The sequence below is a fragment of the Onychostoma macrolepis genome, chromosome 13 (genome assembly GCF_012432095.1).
Source record: "Onychostoma macrolepis isolate SWU-2019 chromosome 13, ASM1243209v1, whole genome shotgun sequence".
Lineage (NCBI taxonomy): Eukaryota > Metazoa > Chordata > Actinopteri > Cypriniformes > Cyprinidae > Onychostoma > Onychostoma macrolepis.
The window spans coordinates 9541492-9559299 of record NC_081167.1 but is presented as its reverse complement, the minus strand read 5'-3'; the positions used below and the strand labels follow the sequence as shown (position 1 = coordinate 9559299).

At 38.7% G+C, this 17808-nt stretch overlaps 1 protein-coding gene across 13 annotated transcripts in view; it reads right to left on the bottom strand.

Annotated features, from left to right (window-relative positions):
- The window catches only part of kcnma1a (potassium large conductance calcium-activated channel, subfamily M, alpha member 1a), a 255781-nt gene that overhangs the window by 119288 nt on the left and 118685 nt on the right, over nucleotides 1-17808 (bottom strand). The window lies entirely within an intron of this gene.

Sequence of the window (17808 nt, the reverse complement as noted above, 5' to 3'; positions counted from 1 at the left end):
GCCAAATTCCACAGAGAGGCCCTGGATAACAAGACAACGTCATAAATCTGTCCACGGTACCCTGGCGCCATGAGTCTGAAGCAAGCCTCTTTCACAGAACAGCTTACAACATTGACACAAAGAACACTCATTGAGAATTCCAACTCAGGAAGGAGATTGTCAAATTTGGGGCAAATAACCAAGATTAATGGTCAAAGAGATGTACCGCGTGACCATCACATGTAAATCTGTGATGGAAATCACAAGCTACAGAATTTCTTGGAGAGGTGTCCCCCACCTAGAAGACAAAGACCAGACTGAAATTCCTTGAGACCTTTAAACCTCTCTAGTCTTCACAGAACATGTCCTTATGCGCACAGAATGGCACAAGAAACTGTCTTCTATGTGTAGATGCACCAAAATCCTCACATTGGACTATCATGTTTAATCACTTATTGTGTATGTCTTTTTAATAACTATTGAATAGCTTAAGGGTTCATATTCTTGTTTGGTATGTATGAGTTTGAAAATTCACGCTTTAAACTTTTCTATCAATCAATTCTGTCAAATGTATCATATTCTGGTTATAGAAATCCTGTCCAAAATAATACTCTCCAAGAGCGGGAAAGTTCGGACAATGTGACTGACCAGATAATCGATTTACAGATGGGGAGGAGAAACAGAGCAACACCCTGAGCTAAGATAATATCTAATTGGTCAACACACCAGGTGGGATGTGTCCAAAAGCTGGGTTTAAAAACTCAGGACACCATCAAACTTTTTCTTTCTTTCTGCCACCACGTTTTGACGCTGCTTTTTAGCGCTCTTTGAGCATGTTCCGGCCTACATGCCAGCTGATACTTAACCACGATAAGAACTAAAACCACCTAGTCTCATTACATCCTTTTATTCTTTTACTTTAATTTCTTTTCTTTCCGTTGAGAGTTTCGTTAAGTCAAGTTTGCCGCAAAGTCCAGCTCCGACTGTACCCGCTTCAAACTTCAACCAGCAACTGACTCCGAAACCATCTTTCAGCCAACGCCCAACCATTGGCTTCCCAAAACATCACTTCAACGACTACTGAACTTCCAGCCAATCAGCAACTTGGGAAACCTCCTTTCTGCAAAGATGACAACAGAAGGGAATCTCTTAACACAGAGGCAACCCAAGTACAAACTTCCAAGCTGAACTGGTGCATTTAAAATAAATTTTAGCCTCATTGAGAAACTCAATGCAGGGGTTAATTAAGTGATTGACGGTTGTTCAGGTCTATGCAATAGCACATATTGCTTTAAACTTGTGATTTCACATTTGAATTCTTTTAAACTCATCCTTTCCTCACTTTCACTCTTTCTGTAACGTGTGAATGCGTGTGTTCATGTGTTAGATTAGTTTACATGTCAATAAAGTCTTATTTATATTGAAAAGAGAAGTATCTTGTGTTTTGTGCTTACAAGCTAATGCCTTAAACTGCCGATCTTGTTACTGTGCTATTAAATAGTGTTTTCACTATACTTTGGATATTAATATCCAGTGCAGAGTTGATGTTATAATGGCTCGTTCAATGAATCGCTGGCCGACTCAGTGACCCGCCGTAGAACAGTGATCAAATTCCCTATAAAGTCTTAAATGATACCCTTTGAGCTAAATTGACCTGGTTTCCCTTACATTATTATTATCATCATCATCATAATAATATTTAAATATTAGGGGTGTAACGATACACGAATCACGGTTGAACGATGCCCGTGAACGATTCACGGGCATTTTCCAAATGGAAGTGATCATCCCTATCCCCTTGGAGTGGGGACTTGGGAGTTAGCAGGGCACGTGCGTGTCATTATGTAGTTGTTTGGAATGCACTTGGTGAAGGGAGCGTAATTTCCTCATTATCTTCAGCTGGGATGTTCCCGTGACAAAGCAGCACGGTGTGCGTCAGCAGATTCGCTGGCGGACAACCGCATAAAAAAAAAAAAATTTCATAATTTAAAAAGTTTTATATATATTTTTTTTTAGATATTATATAGCATATTTTAAAAACTTTTTAAAATATAAAATGTATGTTTATTTGCAACAGTTATGCTAACAACAATAAAAAGACTATTGACATTTAAATAGCGACATCTGCTGACGCACACCGTGCTGCTTTGTCACGGGAACATCCCAGCTGAAGATAATGAGGAAATTACGCTCCCTTCACCAAGTGCATTCCAAACAACTACATAATGACACGCACGTGCCCTGCTAACTCCCAAGTCCCCACTCCAAGGGGATAGGGATGATCACTTCCATTTGGAAAATGCCCGTGAATCGTTCAACCGCGATTCGTGTATCGTTACACCCCTATTAAATATGCAAACAATTATGTATTTTAAACAACTATCGCATAAATACAGTTGTTTGTTCTTATGCATGCAAGAACGCATTAAACTGATCAAAAGTGACAGATTTTTACTTTGTTACAAAAGAAACCTTTGAAAAAAGTTTTCAAATTTTACATAAACACTGTTCTTTCTTTCTATTAAAAAAATTCTGAAATACTTATATAATGGTTGAATCAAGGTTTCCACTAAATCAGTGGTTCCCAAGCCTGTCCTGGAGGCCCACCTGCCCTGCACCTTTTGTATGTCTCCCTTAGTTAGTAGAGGCTGCAAGAACTAAATTGGGTGTGTCTGATTAGGGAAACAAAATGTGCAGGGCAGGGGGTCCTCCAGGACAGGCTTGGGAACCACTGATTTAGTGGAAACCTTGATTCAATTTCTGAAGGATCGCATGACACTGAAGAGCAATGATGCTGAAAATTCAGCTTTGCGTCACAGGAATAAATTACATTTTAAAATATATTAAAATAGAAAGCAGTTGTTTTAAATTGTGATAATATTTCACTGTTTTACTGTATTTTTGATCAAATAAATGCAGCCTTGGTGAGCATATTTTTAATAAACATTAAACAATTTTTCCAACCCAAGGGGTATAGAGTGTATATACACATATGCAAATAACTTTGGTTGCTAGGGTTGCCTTACAAACTGCTCAGAGCAACACTCTACAAACATATAGAACACTCCTGAGTTCTCAAGGGAATAGTCTAACATCATTGTAAGAACACACAAATCCAGAACATGATGAGCCAAAGCAGTTCAGTACATTCAGAAAAGTGCTAACACAACAATATGGCTGTGTTTACTGGCAGATCCCCACAGGAAACACTACAGAGCATTTGCGACTACAACTTGTTTCCACGAAACCACATAGGAGGAACCCTACAGGAACCTGCTGAGCTCCAGTGACGTCAATCAGCAGTACAGCAGAGGAGCAGAGACAACACAAGCATCAAACTACAAACAAACACCACTGTAGTTTAACAACCTAACCACTGTCCAACCACAACCACGGCAAGCTCAACATTATTCATAACCAAAGACAAGTGTGCATCAATTGGCTACGAGATGTTATGTTTCACTTCCATTCTCATTAGACAGAGTAAACAGCCTCCTGGAGCCACTTAAAAAACAATAGCAATGAACAACAACAAAAAACAAAAATGCAATTACACAAATAATCAATTTACCTCAGATCAGCACACCTGACAGAGTTCCATAATTATGAGCACATACCGAACATCACAACACAAATATTATCATTCAACCAGGCTGCCCACACAAACACAAGCCCCCCCGATTCAATGCCAATGCTTTAATTATGTAAATGATCAAGCTGTAAGCTACTGTACAGCTCAAGGGATAAAAATGTCTTCGGCGTGACCCATCTGATTGGAATGCACAGACACACACACTCAGGCAGCAGTCTCTTGAGCGAGCGCATTGTTTACCGTGTGGACTGGTGAATAATTCACCACCTGACTCCATGGGAAATGGCACCTACTGGACACTGTCTTCCAATTACCCTCTCAGTGGGAAACGCAGCATTGATTTGTGAAGACGCTGGGCGTTAGAGCAAATAGTCGACATATAAACAACATAAATGTATTCCTGCGGTGTCGTGTGAAATTTACCATAGAACTGAATTAATCTGCTCATATTCAGAAAGCAAAATCACCATCATTGTGATTACTATTGCTGTTCAAAGAAATTAGACCTTTTTAGGCTGATTTTCAACTGGTGGAGCATAAAATGGGTGAAACAATAGAGATAAGTCATATTTAGTGACCAGAATTTTAAATAAGCAACTAGCAACAACCAAGAACACCCTAGCAACAGATTATTTTAAGATGAAGTTAAACTGAATGAGATTTCTAGTTCCCAGCATGCATTGCGTCATGCTGCATATGGAGAATAAATGTTGAAATTAAGTGTTATTTTGTGCGCTTTTTATGCAAGATTAATACAATGAGAGGAGTGTTAGTGTTTAATGTTTGGTTATACTGGGATTTATATGGGTTTCTGTTATACTGTGGTTATCGTTGTGGTAATGGGTAGAGCAGTTGACTGCCAAAGATCTGATTTCATATGACTTTAATGCACTCAAATCATCTGACTTTGATGAGGCATGAGGCAAAAAAGTAATAAAGCCAAAACCACCGCATACAGCTGCTCTTTAGTGTAGAGGTATGTTGATTTTAATCAGACTATAATCAGGATTTAAGGAGTAAAGTGAGAGTGACTCCTGGTTAACACAGAGAATTAATGGGTCGTGTGTAGTCACTATTTATACTTGTTTCATGTATGACAACAGAAAAAAAGTAAATGGGAACAGCTTTATTGGGCATTTAGCTGTATTACAGTATGTGACAGTTCAGAGAATAGAACAGATCCAAAGTGCTAAAACCGACGTCATGACGTCATAAATATGCTAATTAATATGTGACGTCACCTGCCGCCATAAGTCTCACAAAATCCTGTGGGAAACACTGTGGTTGTGTACACGCACTGCCAAGACACATTTAAGTTGTATGAATTATATGACTTGCCATGGTCAATATTTTAATTTAATTGCAATTAACATGGTTAGCACAAAATCTAAATTTAGTTCTACTAACTTTATTAAGTTGTTAAATTTGACTTTTTTTAGTTTAAATTGTAGTTTGACAACTGATTACCTCAAATTGTGAGTTCTGCCAACTTTTTAGGGTTTACCAGTTTATTAGCAGATCAAAGCATCATTTATAAATCATGTTTAACTTTAATCTAACAGTTCGCAAAAAAACATTTCACCAAGTTGGGTCAAAGCCTAAAACTCTTTGTCGCAGACAACAAAGAAAATAACTTTTTTGTCCATTTGTACAATAAATACTGATTTTGGCATGGTGTTGCATTGTTACTTTATGTCAAATCTGAGTACAGAGGCAAAACCTACATCAAAACAATGTCTGATTAACGCTGTTAAACATTATAGCTGATCCTCACTTGTTTGAAAGTTTCACCTCAGTTGCCAGCCAGTTTAAATCCTTCGATTTAATTAAGCTCAGTTTCATAAGAGCAAGCCCAGAGTCGTTCTTAAACATGTACCCCATCTGTCCCCACAAAGATGAAACATTAGGCTCAAAACCCTTTTAAGAACAAAAAAAAGAATCTCATTCAACCAGGGTGCAGCAGCCAAATAGCATCATGACCTCTTGAAGCTCCGCAGAGGGGCTGCTGTCATGATCTGTCTGGTGGTGAGTTAGTGCGACGGACACTGCTCTGATGAGAAAGGGTTGCTGGAGTCGAGCCCTCATAACCCTCAGTGTCCAGAGCACAGACCCTCTGAGAGGACCACCTCCACGTCAGCTCCCTAAATTCATTCTAGCAGACACACCCGTCAATCTGATTCAGCTCCACCCGTTTCCCTTATTCTATTTCCACATCCACCACTCAGCTGTGTCGTCCAATTTTAGCACCTGTGAAAACTGTACACCGTGACAAAATGCATTACCCTCTGTAATGCTGGGGGGGGAATGCAAAAAATTTAATAATTTAACAACACTGCGTCGTTAGCGTTGGTATTGTATCAGACACCTGCACTTAACATTATATGAAAATCAAGCTCAAATGGAGTTAATAATGTTTTTGACCAGAGAATGACGGAGATGGAGTGTTTTGTCTGTCGTTAGAACGGCTGTAACTGTTATGCAGTGCATAAGTGCATTAAGTGCATTATGCTTTCATCAACTTTTACAGGTTATATAACTTTGATTGTAGCTATATGGGCGCTTAGTTTTTCTTGTTGTTTAATACACTTGGCCAAAATCTCAAATTAAGCGCTTATGCACATAATGCACAGGATATTTAAAACGTATATAGACAGCAAATAACTAATTCTTCTCCACTCTTCAAACACACAAAAACATTATCCTTTACTGACATAGTGTTTGAGTAAAGAAAACGCTGTACTATTCAAACACCAATTATTTATTTACCCTTGCATTGCGAAAAAGCAGAGATCTCATCTTCTCCAGGCTGTGCGCGCGTCAATCTGAACGGAGGCGGGGTGAAGTTACGAGGTCTCGCTGAGAGCTCGATGATCCAATGGCGTTACAGTTTTACTGACAAGTTATTTTAATGCTTATCATTGGTTTACTATTTTTAAAACTCTCTGATTTAAAATAATAAAAACGAATTATAAGCGTTTAGAAGTTTGGATAATTTTTCACAGCACCTGACTGGGCTAGGGTATGGCAACTGCCATACACTGCCATACGCAAACGCCGCCCCTGCTCCCACACCTTGGATGACTTGGGTCGCACGGATTTCTCTGCCTCCGCCATGTATCTTTCCTCTACCTCCGCTCGTTTTTTTTTTTTTTTTTACTTTTTGTTTTTATTTATGAGGCGCCAAACTCTGCTAGCATCCGTGCGCGAGAGAGACCGAGTGTGTTCACTCCGCTCCGCTCAACTAAAGTTTTTTTTTTTTTTTAATAATCAAACGTCTCCGCGTCGCGCGACACAACGAATCGATTATGAAATTCGTTGCCAACGCTTTTAGTAATCGATTTTTATCGATTTAATCGATTCGTTGTTGCAGCCCTAGACTCAGGATGCTGTTCCAAATCCTGCTGCACCACAGAGTGCCATTTACATAGTTTACCAAAAAAAACTAAAATCACATTATATTTGTCCAAAATTATTGTTGATGTTCATGACTTTATCCTAGGCTGAAAGATTGTGTATCTTTCCGCACAACGTTTGTCTTTCTGTCTGTATACTTTATAGGGAGCTAATAATAGCTATAGATCACGCTCTCTCTTTCCGTTTGCCGTAACACCGTACTTCATCGATGCAACTTTGTTCATTCCTGAAGTGGGCTTTTATATTAACTGTTTTGGACTGCTGTCTTGAATTGGGTGCAATACCTGTGAGTTGTAGCCTACCTGTGAGCACTGTGCTTCTCGTCCGGTGTGTGACTACATTCCGCACATGTATTAAATGTGCGTTCTTGAGAGCGCGTGGTTTTCTAACGTATTTACTTTAACTTGTTAGGTAATATCAATGATATGACGATTCAGATGCGTCTGAAATGACAAAAACAAATACATATATTTAATTATTTGATAAAAATTATTGCTAGGGACAGTTTGGTAGTGGCTGGATATTGGTAGGGACATGTCCCTAGCGTCCCCCCCTAATTCTATGCCCCTGTTTATAGTATATGATTTTTTTATTAAGGAAATTAATTTTATTCTGCGCGGATGCATTAAATTGATCAAGAGTGACAGTACAGACATTTCTAATGTCTGATATTTCAAATAAACTCTTTATTCATCAAAAGAAACCTGAAGAAAAAAATAAAACATCTCTCAGAGTAATGATGCTAAAACTTCAACTTCACCATAAATGATGATAAAATAAAATTATTATTACTATTACTATTATTATTATTATTATTATTATTATTATGTTATTTTAAATTGCAATATTATTTCACACTGCTGTTTATTACTGTTTTTGTATCAAAGAAAATATTTCTATAAAAAAAAAAAAAAGTATATATAAATCTTGCAGACAACATTTTTTTACCCCTCCAAATACACTAAATGTAAGAAGATAAATGAAATGTGTTCCTCATTTTAAATGTAACTTTGTGCTGAGGGCAGTGAATAGTTTTTGTGTTTTGTTTTTTTTTCTCTCAAAGGTCCAAACTTAAATTGTGAAAACTGGCCTTGAGTCATAATGCATAACACGACACATGGATGCTTTGGCACAAAACTTCCTGTGGCGAATTTTTCATATTGATTCTCTCTCACAGTTTTCACTTCCCTTTGGCAAATAAACTGATTTTTTCATACAGTCATTTTCGGGTCATCACTAACATTACATCCTGCAAACAACACTCAAAGCCACAGTCAATGGCTAACACCTTCAGCAAAGTATTAGTCAATACCGCTTACTTGGCAGCTAAACTTCTAACAAACTACAAAAAAATGTTGCAGTAAATAAAGCATCCATCCCCTGACAGCTCTGGCCTGACAGATGCAATAAATACAAACGGCTTCATCGATGTCCTGAAACTAGAGGTGCAAATGGCCCCTGTCCATTTAACACTCCAAATCGAGTGGGACGGACAAACTTCATCCCAGAAACAAGTGATTTATAGCGAGGACGGAAACAACAGATGAACCCACAGCAGTTCAAGGGGAACATCTGGGCGTCCAACAGTGGCCCAGGTCCACGGCGAGGAGAATTCCCGGCATTTGGTGCTCTCAACGCACTGCTGCTCGCACTTAGCATGGCCAAGATCCTCATTATGATGTCTGCGAACTGCCAACCTTCAGGATTAATGGCCTTATGCACATGAAAACAGAATCGCATCCAAATAAGCCGCATGCCATTTTCCATGTGGCGTCCGGCGTGTCATTCGGAGCCGGTGCTTATTACGGACCGGTGATCATAATCGGATCCACAGCTCTATTGTGACATGCTTATGATGCCGCTGATACGGTTATCTAATCTGTGGGGTCAGATTCTCCATAAGCCTTAGCACCAAAATCAATCTTCGGATCTATGACATGCCCAATTTATTGCAAAATACGAGCTTCTAAAAAGACCCCAGACCCTTATTTGTTTCTCTGAAAACCATTTAAATTATTCGACCCATCCAGACAGATGAGAAACAAGCAGGCGTCAGATGTCCCAGTATTGAGCTTATCTAAAATGCGGACTGACGGCAGATATTGAAGAGAGCGCAGACAGGTTGACATGTAGGAAAATGATGTGTCAAACTGAGATGATCTCTGAAAGAGGACACCGCAGACCTGCAGCTGATAGGATGAGGCACAGTGTCGTTTCGGTGACCTTGACTGACTTCAGAGCCATGGAATATTAAAGAGGTGCTTCACAGGCCCCCGTCATCGGTGAGAAAGGACGAGCGCTGTGATTGGTCCAGCTCAGAGGTGGGAGGATGTAAAAGTATGTGACCAGAATTCAGACTGGCTCCCTGAGGAGCAGCCAAACAGGTCACTCGCTGCCTCGCAAGGACGTGAGAACGAGCATGTCCATCTCTCTGAAAGACGACGTGAGGTGTTTTTTTCATTGCCATGACAGCTTCTAGGGTTAATTCCTCTTGTGTATATATTATGTCTCGCATTAAGACACCGCTTGATTCACAAGGATGCTTGCTAAAAGGCAGGAAGCATATAGGGTCAACGACAAGAGAGTCCACGATAAAGAAGAGGGAAAATACAGTTGTACACACATGCCATGTTCTTAAGATGCACTCATACTATACCTTTCAGCGTTTTTGAAAATGTTTTTGACAGAAGTCTCTTATGAGATCACCTTTTTTAATAATTAGGCTACCAAAATAATAAATAATAACATTATTATTATCGCCGTTGTTGTTGTTATAATTCATAGAAAAGTATGAACTGCATTTTTCAATTAATATTTTCTAACAAAAAAATAGCGTCATGTCATTGAGAAACATTTGAATACCAAACAAATAAATAAATAGCAATTTTTTGCTAGGGCATTATATGTTCAGTTTAACCATGAAACACAAAAACAATGCGATAATGTAATTTAAAATGCAGGTAAAAAAAAACAAAAAAACAGTATATTGCCTCTATTTTTACGGACTTTTCTTAGAGTGTAAAGTTAGCAGACTAGTTGAATAACACTGGATGTCAGAGAGCGTGATTCATTTGTAAATGTGTGCACATCCTGCTGTTCAGAGAACAGTGAAAAGGGCTGTTTCGCTCCTCAGCGTCGGCTGTGTACGTATTTGTGCGTTCATGTGTGTTGAAATCAGGGAGGAAACGTGTGACATTTCCCTGCTGAGATTTGCGAGCGGCAGTAGCCATGTTTCTCTGGCCTTCTGTCACCATGTCAGAGCTATTCCTGCCGCAGCCTAAGGCGTGATCCCATAAACACACACACATTCACGGACACTCTGGCCTATGCAGCGCTGCTGAGAACATCACCGCATTAACTGTCACTTCCTCTCCTAAACGACCTCCTCATGTGTGGGATTCTGTCAAAGACACTGATATGATGACAAGACATCCCAAATCTCAGATTACACAGAAAATAACGACTGTAAGTCTGTAAGTCTGCATGGGGAGACATTAGAGATCAATCAGATATTTTCATATCACTTTCTATTTCTATTTTCTATTTAAATACTGCTGAATCTGACCTCAACAGTCAGGCTGACCTAGAAAATAATAATGAATATCTGATCATGAATAAGCAAGAGTGTAAACCTTTAGAGATGACAGGTGTAATAATGTAATAATGTACCAACGCTAATGACCAAATATCTGGACTACATTTGATAACGCAGCAGGAGTGAGCTATAAATAATCCAAAATGCAGCTCATTTAAAGGGAAGGTGTGTATCCAGCAGCAGAGCGAGTGTGTGAGTGTGAGTGTGTAAGATACAAGAGCTGCTATGTGTTCAGTGTTGGAGATTGAGTCAGCATGTCAACTGTCATTAGCATTTACTGATCTCTGATTCATGCCTGGCCCAGTGTGCTGCTTCCACACTCAACATTCAGTACAAACACGGCCAGATCACTGCTCACTTACTCCGTGTCCACAAGGAAGGACACGTACTTGTATTTCAGTTGCATGTGTTCATTCTCCATGAAAAGTCTTCAATAAGAGCCAAAGTGTCGGAGCAAACAACATGAGGTTCATCATCACGTCCCAAGATATTTGAAGACCAGAATCAGGAGTTTAGCCACGTATACTTTAGCAAGTTTAGAAGTTCAACAACAACAAATGATCACTATAATTATTAGGAATAATCATGAACATCAACAGAGACTTAATTACTGACAGCATGTTTTATTTGCCTAATATAATGAGTGAGCGATGTACAGAAGAATCTTTTGTTGGCCACAGATGTTAATACTGTGTGCTGTGCCAGTCATGCTGTTGTCATGGGCATTATTAGAGGCAATCATTCTCATTATGTTTGTAAAATCATCGCATAAATTAAACCCGTTAAACTGAAGCGAATACTGCAGGAATAAAAACTACGGTGAGCAATTATTGCTTCCATTTTTTTGTTTTGTTTTGAAGACTGACTAGACCTCATCTTTCATACTAGGTCATTTTCCAGGCTAGTTTATTATTGTGGTAAAATCTATGTGTGATAAACCTGCCCTAAACGGCACAATGCTTAATTAAAATGAGCTAAAGCAACACAATTAATGAACATTTTAATCACAACTTAATTTAATTGTGCTCAGTCTGCTTAAATATGTAAAACTGAAGTTTATTTAATTTGTGTTGGGACTACATTAATAATTTGGCATGCATTTTCTGAAAATGCACGAGTGGATTTTTTGTTCCCAGCATGCTTTGCATAGGACAGAATTGGGAGAGTAACCTGCAGAGAGCATTTCATGCATTTTTGAGTAAAGACCTATTAGTGTTGTTTCATTTATGTTGAACATTTAAGTTTTTGTGGTTATCATTATGCTGAAGTAGTACTGTGGTTAGGTGGTAGGATGGTTATTTATGTCTAAAAATAAAATATAAAATTTGTGTAAATACTTGCCTTAAACTTAGAAAATCTAAAAGTACTACTTAAGTAAATAAGTTAAGTGGATTTTACTTAATTCTATGTGTGTACAGTATACACACACATACGTGCGTACACACACACACACGTGCTATGCTATGCCATTCCTAAAAAGGAAAAAAATATCAAGATATTGATTGATGAACATCAAATTTGCAGTCACTCCCTCTGCTGTTGTATTAGAAAGCATTATTAACTAATTTGAATTTAATACCAAGGTAATAGTTTTAAAATGTGCATTAAACATTGAAATACATATATTTCTTTTTTTTCCCCATAAAGTCCAGTCTGGCTATGAATGACTAGGCCAAAGGTAATGTAGGCCAAATGTGCAATTTAAACTAATAGCTCATGACCATTAATGACTTTAATGCAGTCAGCTGTTAAGATGGACATTATAACATCTCGTGAAAGTGTTTAGTGAAGCTCCTCACCCCCTGCAAAGCAGAAAGAGGTGTATCTCGTCACTCTTCATCTGAGAAATGAGACAGAAATGATGAAGTGTCTGGGGAGACAGAACAGTGACACCATTCTTTACCTAATTAATTTCAGGTTTCCTGTGTTCTCTTCCTGGTTAATGACAGGTTTGCTGCACACGTGAAGACCCCTACAGCTGTGACTAAATATTATTTGCACACAGCAAAGAGCAAGGTGGATAAATACAGTTTACAGCCTGTGAATTGCGTGTGTCAGCAGCATAGCTGAGAAAATGGGACTAAATCATTTCCTAACATCCACTGTTTCTTACTCTGTTCCAAGGTTACTCACAGTACAACAGTGGCAGGCAGCCATTAAATCCAAAGATTATAGTTGAAATTTCATTAATAACCCACACAACACTGCAGCTGTGGTACCACACTGCAGTTTTATTTAATTAGAGCTGACACATACCTTACGTATGATGATGTCTTTTGAGATTTTCAAACTATTCAGTAATGATTTTTTTCAGAGAGTTAATGTTGCAGCAAACAAGTTGATTTGTTCTGAGTAATGGATGAGTCAGTTTCATTCTGATAATAGCCTGCTCATCGAGTTAAATAATAAATACACCAAAATGAATCAGTTCAAGTTGCCTTACCAATATTTACAAATTGTAACCACTTATATGGTTATTAAAGGACTCTAAATTAAATAAATACCAATTAATAAAATAATAAAAACCTAGTAAAAAGGCACTCTTTTTAATACTTTGTGCCACTGATTCTGTACCGCTTGTACAACAATTTTTTCATGACTGGAAAAATATCACTGAATGTGTGTTTGTATATACAATTCAGACACACAAAATGACATCTGAAATAATAATCAAATAACTAACCCTGGAAAGAGTCATCAACAAAAAAAAAAACAGCATTTTGGCCTAAGTGCCAGGTCTGACCTCATGGATTTCTGAAAGTATGTTTTTGCACAGCAACACCACACAATAAGCTCTGCATCAAATTGAAAATCCTGAATAGCTTCATCCACGCCTGAGGTAAACGTTCAAAGCACGGCATAGCACTGAGCTAAAACCCTAGGTGACGATGGGCTTTTACGATTCTAATATTACATACAAGACTTTTACAAGCCGCTACAGCCTCCGGGGGGACAAGCAAGAGGCATAAAAGTGTTAGACACAATCATATCGCAGGGCCTTGCATCTGCAGTTACTTCCTATGGGAAGACTAACCGAGATTGACAATTCAAACAGGGAGCAGTGTGCTGTCTAAAGAATCAATCCAACAAAAGCCATCAGAGTGAGCAATCTCCACATCTGTCTCCAGCCTCTGTTTACTCTGAGATTCAACGGTAAAGTTATGACTGTAATCCTCCCCTACCGCGCATATCACTATATCTGATAATACAATCTGCCATTGAGACAGACCACAGCGGCTGACAACAAATCAAAACACAGATCTACAGAGTGATAAAAGATGATGGACCACTCCTCCATATGGCAACGTCAAATAGAAATATACAGTTGGATCATTTCGATTATTTTTATTTTTGTTAAAGTACAAGAAAGTTATATTGCAGTTTCAAATGTTTTTCAAACCAAAACTGTACAACCATTTAAAACTTTTATGATAGCATATTGAGCATATTTAATTTTTACCTTATTTGTGACCCTGGATCACAAAACCAGTATTAAGTGTCAATTTTTCGAAATTGAGCTGAATAAATAAGCTTTCCATTTGTGTATGGTTTGTTAGGATAGGACCATATTTGGCCGAGATACAACTATTTGAAAATCTGGAATCTGAGGGTGCAAAAAAAAAAAATCTAAATATTGAGAAAATTGCCTTTAAAGTTGTCTAAATTAAGTTCTTAGCAATGCATATTACTAATCAAAAATGAAGTTTTTATACATTTACGGTAAAAAGTTTACAAAATATCTTCATGAAGCATGATCTTTACTTAATATCCTAATGATTTTTGGCATAAAAGAAAAATGTATAATTTTGACCCATAAAATGTATTTTTGGCAATTGCTACAAATATACCCCAGCGGCTTAAGACTGGTTTTGTGGTCCAGGGTCACATTTGCTCAATGACTCCCAAATGATTTGTTTAACAATTCATTTTTGCAAACCCCTCCTTTGCGTGATGCTAATCTGTGGTGATTGGTCGATTTCATTTAAAGCAGTGTTTGTGAGCTTTTAACGCTCCAAAAGCATTTTCATTCAGACCATCGCGAAAAAATAATTTTTCTCAGGTCTGCGCGCGCAACAAGTGGGCGGGCAAGATGTTAACATGAAATGACTTGGGATTCGTTTTAAAAATGACTCGTTTCAATCATTCAGAGTCGACTCTTTCTTTTGAGAGATAACTTTATACACGGTGCACTTTCTGATTTAAAACTTTGCAGGATATTTTCATCCACTAAGAGCTGTGTTACACACCGCATGAAAGGTAATTTTCAAAAATCCATAATAGGGGCACTTTAAGTATAAGATAACATATGGTGTATACTGCACAGGGCTGCACGATAAATCGAAGTGAAATCGAAATCGCGATTAGGCAGAAGCTGCAATTGTCATGCGTATCTTTCAGCGAAGCACGGTTCTGTGATCAGCAGTAAATCTCCATCCGAAGGCCAGAGGGCGCTCTCGCGTGGAAATTCCAAATATGCCTTGCAGAAGAAACCCAGGAAATCACTGCAGCTGAATAAACAGAAGATTTAACTGCTTACATTGATTCTACGTGACTAATAAACGACTACGACAATATATGGTTTATCTGAGTTCTTATTATTAACATTTTCATTATAATAAAGTATATTTATAATGCAATGCCTTTATCACTGCTTAGAATACTATGAAATATGTTGCGTGCCTTATTCTGTGTAAGAAGCCACATCACTTCACAGAAGGATTTATTTCAAACACTCGACTGACATTATGAAGTTTGAAGTAAAAACATTTGATTAAATGTGATATTTTCACATGCTTTCAGATGGAGCAGCGTTTACTACACAGAGCCGTAATTCACTGAGAAGCTACGCAAATAGCTGTCATTATCGCGAACGATTTCTTCGATTTCATAATCGCGCAATAATATCATCTGCGGGGGGTTTTTTCCGGTACCTGTCAGTGAACTACGGCTCTGTGTAGTAAACGCTGCTCCATCTGAAAGCAGATGATGGAGATTTACAGCTGATTACAGAACCAGCTTTACTGACAAAATGCGCATGGAAATCGCATTCGATTTAATCGTGCAGCCCTAATACTGCATATTATTTAGTATGTAGTAAGCTTATTCATTTTCAAACATACCCATTCAAAAACCTCCTCCTTAAAAAAAACAAAAAAAAAGAAATCTTTGGACAAGGCTCTTTGAAGAACTGTTTTAGCATGCAACTGACTCACTCTCAAGGCCAACCAAACTGTCAGCATATAAAGTGAAGTAAACCGGCCCTGACATTTGATAAAGCATTAGTCTACCTACGTCTTCCTTTTCATAAACAAGAAGCCAAAGCCTCTGTCAGAAGAATGGATGCATCCCCAGCTCATCAGAAAGAGTCTGACGATCACACATACACACACTCAATCACATCTGAATCATTCAATATAAACATAGTGTTATCTCCTTCCAATGCAACATGCTTAATTCAATTCAGAATATTGTTTGAATCATGACAGCTCGTTCTTTTAAAAAAAATTTTTTTTTTTCTTTTTAATGGTGGAGCTCTCACTTTAATATTAGATTAGATTAGATTAGATTCAACTTTATTGTCATTACACAAGTACAGGTACAGGGCAACGAAATGCAGTTTAGGTCTAACCAGAAGTGCAATAGTAGCAAGTGCAGTATATACAATGGTTGAATAAGTGCAGGACAAGGATATGTACTGAGTATATGTATAAATATATATAGAAAGATGGTTATTAATATAAACAGAATTTACAGGTGAATATGTATAGTGAATAAATATACAGAAATTACAAGTGAATATGTATAGTGAATAAATATACAGAATTTACAGGTGAATATGTATAGTGAATAAATATACAGATGGCTATTACTATAGGCAGAATTTACAGGTGATATGTACTATCAATATAATATATATACAGATGACTGTTACTATAAACAAGGTGTAAAAGTGCAGTGGAAGTGATTGCGTATTACAATTAGACATACGGTGCAAAATATTAATGTAAGCATTGATAATGTAACAACAGTCGGCAGTGCAAATGAGCATAGTCCAATTTAGGTATGGTAGTGCAAGATACAAAAGTAAACAGTTGTTACTGTGATAAATATTTACATTCAGTAGTGCAAATAAGGCCGATGTGAGGTAGGAGAGAAGAGTTAATAATATATGAGGAAGTGGATCAACGGGGGGTAGAGTTCAGTAAAGAGACAGCTCTGGGGAAGAAACTGTTCTTTAGTCTGCTGGTCCTGGTCCGGAGGCACCTGAAACGCCTGCCGGAGGGCAGGAGAGAAAACAGTCTGTGGGCTGGGTGAGAGGAGTCCTTAAGGATGCTGCGAGCTCGATGCAGACAGCGTTTCCTCTGGATGTGTTCGATGGCAGGTAGTGGAGTCCCTGTGATGCGCTGGGCAGTTTTCACCACCCGCTGCAGTGCCTTGCGCTCCGCAACAGAGCAGCTCCCATACCATACTGTGACACAGTTGGTCAGGATGCTTTCTATTGCGCAGCGATAGAAGTTCACCAGGATAGCTGAGGAGAGCTGATTCTTCCTCAGTGTCCTCAGAAAGAAGAGGCGCTGGTGAGGCTTCTTGACCAGGCTGGAGGTGTTGGTTTTCCACAACATGTCCGCCGAGATGTGGATCCCCAGGAACTTGAAACTGGAGACACGCTCAACAGCCATTCCATTGATGTGGATGGTGTCGTGTGTGCCTCTTGACTCCTTCCTGAAGTCCACGATGAGCTCCTTCGTTTTGGTGGTGTTGAGGAGCAGGTTATTTTCAGTGCACCATGTGGCCAGGTGCTGGATCTCCTCCCTATAGGCAGTCTCATCGTTGTTACTGATGAGGCCAATCACCGTGGTGTCGTCTGCAAACTTGACGATGGAATTAGATCCATACACAGGCTTGCAGTCGGAGGTGAAGAGGAGTAGAGAAACGGGCTTAGCACACAGCCCTGTGGTACACCAGTGTTAAGTGTGATGGATGTGGAGCAGGTGAATCCTGATCGAACATTCTGGGGTCTGTTGGTCAGGAAGTCCAAAATCCAGTTACACATTGAGGTATTGATGCCCAGGTCTCCAAGTTTGGCTATTAACTTGGTTGGGATGACAGTGTTGAATGCTGAGCTGAAGTCAACAAACAGCATACGTGCATAAGTGTTCTTATTGTCCAGGTGAGTGAGCACAGAGTGCAGTGCCATGGAAACTGCATCCTCTGTGCTCCTATTGCT